Here is a 6,000-nt window from a genome sequence, read left to right as displayed (position 1 = left end):
GAGCAATATAATTTTTTCCTTGTGTAACCTTAAACCATGTACAACTCAAAGAAACCTATTTATTTTTGAATCTGGGTCCAAAACGAGTTCAGTGAATTTTATAACAATATATTTAGATACATCTCGATAATTTTAAATATTAACTATTCGAATGAGATTTTCAGGATTTATATCATTTGTTAAATTTTTGGTCATCTTGTTGTTAGTTAATTTAATTGGTTCGATTTGATTTTAGGCTTCTTTTTAGTAATTAAGGATCATAATTTTTCTCTACAAAGATCTAGGATTCTGGAATAACATCTGGAAGATACTAATGTATGATTAAATTTAAAAAAAAACACATTTTTGTTTCTTTTTTGTTCCTTTTCCTTGTTATTTTGTTTTAAAAAAATATATTTCTTTATTATTATTTATTAGAGTTGTTAAACCATACTTTTAAAAGTAGTCTACAGCTATGGCTACCCATCAAAAAAAGTAGCTCGCTATTAGTTACTATTATTAAAAAGTAGCTTTGACTACTTTTTAATAATTTAGAAATAAATTTGTTTTTTTTTTGCTTATAAAAAATCAACAATTATATATATTTAAATATAGTTAGTTTTGATTATAAAAAAATTTATGTAAAAAGACTAATTTATATAATAAAAATAACTATTTATGGTAATATTCATTTTTTATTTATTTTGTTGCATTTTAATAATAAAATCATTTCTATACTAACATCCCCAAATCTTGAGCGAACACTAGCACTTGTGGGCAAGGAAGTATTTAACTTTATATACATATTTTTATAAAAAAAATTATCAAAATGAGTATTTTTAGAATTAAAAAACTAGTCTAGGGGATTTTTTATTATATTAGTATCCTTTATCAAAAATATTATCAGAGAAAGTCGTTTTTGTGGTTGTAACTAGGGAATCTTTGTTTTATATGAAACTATTCAGCTTTACTATGAGCCTATCTTGATTTTTAGCATCATCGAAGTTAATTCATGGCCAGTTTAGTTTAAAATTGGAATGAAAGCACATTATCATCATTGTATCGGTTGTGGAATCTAATAGTTACAAAAGTAATGTATGTAAAATATATCTTAATCAAAAAATTTTGTAAATTTTTTAGCTTTTAACTTTAAGTTAGAATAAATTATTCAGTCACAGAACAATTATATATTATCTTAGATTTCTACATATATAATATTGAATCCAAAATAAATTAAACTAGCTTAAATTATGTATCAATACATATTTTTTTTTGCCGTGAAAATAAATTTTCCATAATATAGTAAATCAATTTTTATATACCTTCTCTCAATGCCTTTTAACCAAGGCCAGATGTCACGATTTAGCCGTGATTCTCACGATTTCATACGTAATTTTTCCCACGTTTTCTCACACTTCACGCTTTTCTAACGTTTTTTGAGTAGATTAAAATAATCACAAAATATTTTTAAATTTATTTTTAAATTTTTTTAAAATATTTTTAAAAACAAATAATGAAATAAATTAAGGGCAAATATTATAAAAGATCTAAAAAACAATCATCCGTTTTCAATACTAATGGCATAGAATAAAGGTAATATAAAAATATTTCCCTTATTACTTAGATACTTCAACAAAAAGAATGGAATAAATGTTTATTTACTTAATTTTTTCGTCTCACAGTGAAACCTCTAAAGACATATCTAGATGCTTGCTAGAAAATTTAAAATTCGCTGAACTTGATATTGCTAATGTAACAGCTTATTGAGCAAATAACGCATCTGTAAACTTTGGGAAAAATTAAAGTATTTAGACAGAATTGAAAAGTTATAGTAATAATATTATACCAATGGGTTTTATATGCCACATTCTTCACAATTCGTTTAAAAAGGCCATAATTTTTCTTAAATATGATATTGAGAGTATAGTAATTAAATGCTATAATGAATTTAGCAACTCGACAAAAAGAGTTAAATTTTAAAAGAATTGGTAGAATGGTGCAATTTAGAATGGTCAGAATCACTTCGCCATGTTTCAACACGCTGGCTTGCATTAATCCCAGCGATTAAGCGGATGCTTAAGTATTTTTAACCCCTTAAAGAATATTTTTTATCATAATCAGCAACCCCACCAATTTTGAAAATAATTCTTGGAGATCATTGTGCAGAGGCATATTTAGGTGTTTTCCTTAACGTTGGCACTTTAGTCAATAACATAAATTTAGCAATAGATGTATTAGCAATAAATATACATGATCTTATCCTAAAACTAAATAATTCATTATTTAAAAATTTAACAAAATTTTTATGGTAGCATTTCTAAAAATATTTTACAATATAATAATGATGTAGAAAAGGTAATAAATATCAAAAATGAATCAAAGATATTTATAAAAAATATTATAGAATATGTAGAAAAACGTTATGATATTATATTATAGATAATATATGGAAATATCTTAGCCCTATGACATTAAAATAATGTCCAGAATTTGAACAATTACAAAAAATTATTAGTAATTATAAAATACCAAACATAGATACAGAAATTATCTTTGAGGAATATTTACAATTTTATTCCTATTATGAAGAAAAATTATCAAAAAACAATCACATGAATTCCCAAGATAAATGGATGGATTTTCATTCTAATAAAAACTCACCATTGATAGAGAAAATATACAATTTTCTATTTTCTATTCCGCATTCAAATGCTTCATCAGAGAGAATATTCAGTCTAATGACTACTGCTTGGCGAAAAGAACGTCATCATTGGAAGCTGAACTTATGGTTAAACAAAATATAACTATTGATGCAAAGAGTTTTCAGCCTATCTCCACAGTGCCGATGGGAAATCTTTATTGCTTCTTTTAAAATCATCCATAAAATATAATAATTAATATTACGCTATATTTATAAACATGAGAAAATTATATATCATAATTGTTATTAGTAAATCAATAAAGAATTTTCATTGTCTATCTTGTTATATTGAATATAACATATTAACTTAGATGAGTATGCTACATCAATTACCCCGTCCGAAGGCCGGGCAAAAGCGGGCCGAAGGCCCGCAAATTTGGGGGTATGACATTAATTATTATATGAAGAATATCTGGCAACCCTGCTTTTAACATAGAATCTACTAGGGGCTGGAACAAGTTCAGATTACATTTTCTTCCAGGATACCTTCCATTTCATTAATGACATCATTGTTTGACTCACTTGCAACGAAGTGGATATTCATTTGCGAAGATTTTTTAAATAATTTAAACCAGATGACTTAGGTTTAGAATACAAATTGATATTACAAATTGAAAATATAAATAATAAATCATAAAAATTATAAGTAATTATAAATTATATTTAAATTTTTATGTTTATAGTTACATTCATTATATTTTTAAATTCAAAAAATGGATCGCGCTAAAAAAAAATAAATAATTGGATAAATCGCGGGCTGTTAGTTATCTCTACCAAAAAAGATAGCGCGCTACTTTAACAACTATATTATTTATATTATGGGATGAAAAATCGAACTTATACATATAATACGGGTTTATAGCTTAGAATCGTGATCGCGACTCAAGACATGTATTTATTGTTTAAGTAAAAACAAAAAGCATCTCGATTCTTTGTAAAGGCTTTTAATTTAATAATATTCATAATATTTGAAATCAAATCTGATATTTATAATACAAAGCTAGTTATTAAATGTCAACAACTCATAAATTTCTACAAAAGGAATCATAACTTAGTCAAATCATACCAATCTGTAATAAAGAGTTATGTGTTTGACAACATGAAATGGAAGGCATTTGTTTTAAAAGAATAAAATTATATATATATATAAGGAATTAAATCATTAATAAATTTTATAGCATAAACCACTATATGGAGCTAATATTCCAACATTCGAACCCTGAAATATCCCTATCATTAACAGTACTTGATCTGTTGGATCTATCATATGGGATAGAGACAAACACATATATTCGGATTACACATGCTTTGACATATTTTCCCTTTCTCATAACTATTACGATCCGATAGGAATTGAAAACTCCCTATCATGGGAACCTGCATAAGTTCCTCCAGGGTGAGGCTAATTTTTTATTATTTAATGTAAAAAATTTACTGTAATGATCATGGACTTGTATTAACATAGACAGCTCAGCTATTATAAATAGCGTCATTAAAATAATCGCCAATTAGTAAATATCAACCTTTATTTTAATAAGTCATATGTTTATTTCATGTATTTCTGAATTTTTTTTTATTTTAAATCGCTTATAAATATAAATTGCATGTTGTAGTATTTTTTTAAAGGTATAATAAAAATAATTAATTATTTTTTAAAAATTCATATAATGAAATGTATAAAATTAATTATATATATTAAACAATTTTCATAATAATACTAATGTTATAATATCCGATACGTTTTTATTAATAATATATAACATTATTTAGTTCATTTTGAGAATTCACCATATCATATTCTTTCGTTGACATTCATTCATCATAACTTATTCAAATTAAAAATTATTACATAAGTTGCAAAATATGTGATTCTTCCGGTATGATGGATATTATATATGATATGTGATATATATTTCATATATATTTATATTAGATATTTCATATATGTTGGTATATTATATATATATATATTTATCAATATTATTATTATTAAATGATAAATGTCAATCAATTATTAATATATATTTAGAAACATAAAAAATATTGATTTTTGTTTATATTGATTGATAAAGAATTAACGCGGAGGAATATATGAATTGTAAAACAAAGAAAAGAATTTTTATAGACATTTTTTGAGAATTATTATGATTTTTTATGATTGTTTTATAAAAATATTGGAATTAATTTTAAAAAAAGTTATAAAATAAAGAAATGTTAAATAGTAGTAATATGTTCAAAATTCTAACCATTAATATTATGTTATAATAATAATCGGTGAGATTATTGAGAAATTATAAAATATAATAATAATCGGTGAGATTATTGAGAAACAATATTATAAATTATTGAGTGTTATTTTATTGGTGCAGTGGTACCAGGATTCGTTAACTCTTATTAGGGTGATTTTGTTAAGAAAATTTCAGAATTTATTAATCAAGAAAAAGATTTTCGAGGACCGGGTTCCTAAAAACATTAGTGGATTCCGGATATGTAAGAAATTTATTTTTATATTATAAATTACACAACGCAATAGTAGGATTTTTGGATTAAAATTAGAAATATATAAGATAAAATTTTAAATTTTGGATAATTAATGAAATTATGGCTTTTTCTTTTGTTACTGTTCATCGTAAGCCTGATTTTGATAAAATGCAGAATTATAAGGATCATTTTAATAAAATATTTAATTCAAAGTTTAATAAAGTGGATGTAACTAATAATATCATTACTGCAGTAATTTTTTTTGTGTTTTATGTAACTTTGATTATAATGAAACATGCAATTAAGAAAATAAAAAGAAGATCTATTAAAAATAAAGAAAATGATATAAGAAATACTAATACTGAAAATTTAATTTCTGAAATTTTGGTGAAATCTCCAGATATTTCTGAGGATATCCAAAATAGCTTACATTTAATTTTGTTAGAATTAAAAAAATTAAATGTATAAAAAGAATATTATGTCGGAGGAAAAATCCGAGGAAATATTAGATACTGGTGAAGTATTTAATTTTCCTCAGAATAATAATATATCAGAGGATATCAATAAAAAATTAAATTCAATAGTGATTGAATTTAAAAAAAAAATTTCAGAGGTTTTAATTGAGAAACCTGTAGAAATTGTAAAAAATTATAATAAAAATAGTACTTTGAGACAAAGTACGGAAGAATCTCTAATTTTATGTGAAATTAGAGAAATGAGAGAAAACATGAAAGTTTTGTCCAGAGATGTGTCCAACTTAAAAATTAAAAATAATAATGTGATTGAAAGTTGTGAACTTTGTGGAAGAAAGGGACATATTGGTAAAAATTGTTATTGAA

General features: G+C 24.0%; 1 long non-coding RNA gene across 5 annotated transcripts in view; it reads right to left on the bottom strand.

The window, feature by feature from the left end:
* Nucleotides 1-476: 476 nt before the first annotated feature.
* The window catches only part of LOC135923935 (uncharacterized), a 26,749-nt gene continuing 21,225 nt past the window's right edge, over nt 477-6,000 (bottom strand). For 3 of the 5 annotated variants that reach the window (XR_010571301.1, XR_010571302.1, XR_010571304.1), the window contains 2 exons: nt 1,302-1,405; nt 477-1,054 (listed from right to left, as the gene is read on the bottom strand). This is a non-coding gene — a long non-coding RNA (uncharacterized LOC135923935). The remainder of the gene's footprint in view (nt 1,055-1,301; nt 1,406-6,000) is intronic. The other 2 variants (XR_010571303.1, XR_010571305.1) reach the window with 2 other exon arrangements.

Source organism: Gordionus sp. m RMFG-2023, chromosome 2 (genome assembly GCF_954871325.1).
Source record: "Gordionus sp. m RMFG-2023 chromosome 2, tfGorSpeb1-WG-v2, whole genome shotgun sequence".
NCBI classification, from domain to species: Eukaryota; Metazoa; Nematomorpha; class Gordioida; order Chordodea; family Parachordodidae; genus Gordionus; species Gordionus sp. m RMFG-2023.
This window is presented reverse-complemented; position numbering and strand designations above follow the sequence as displayed.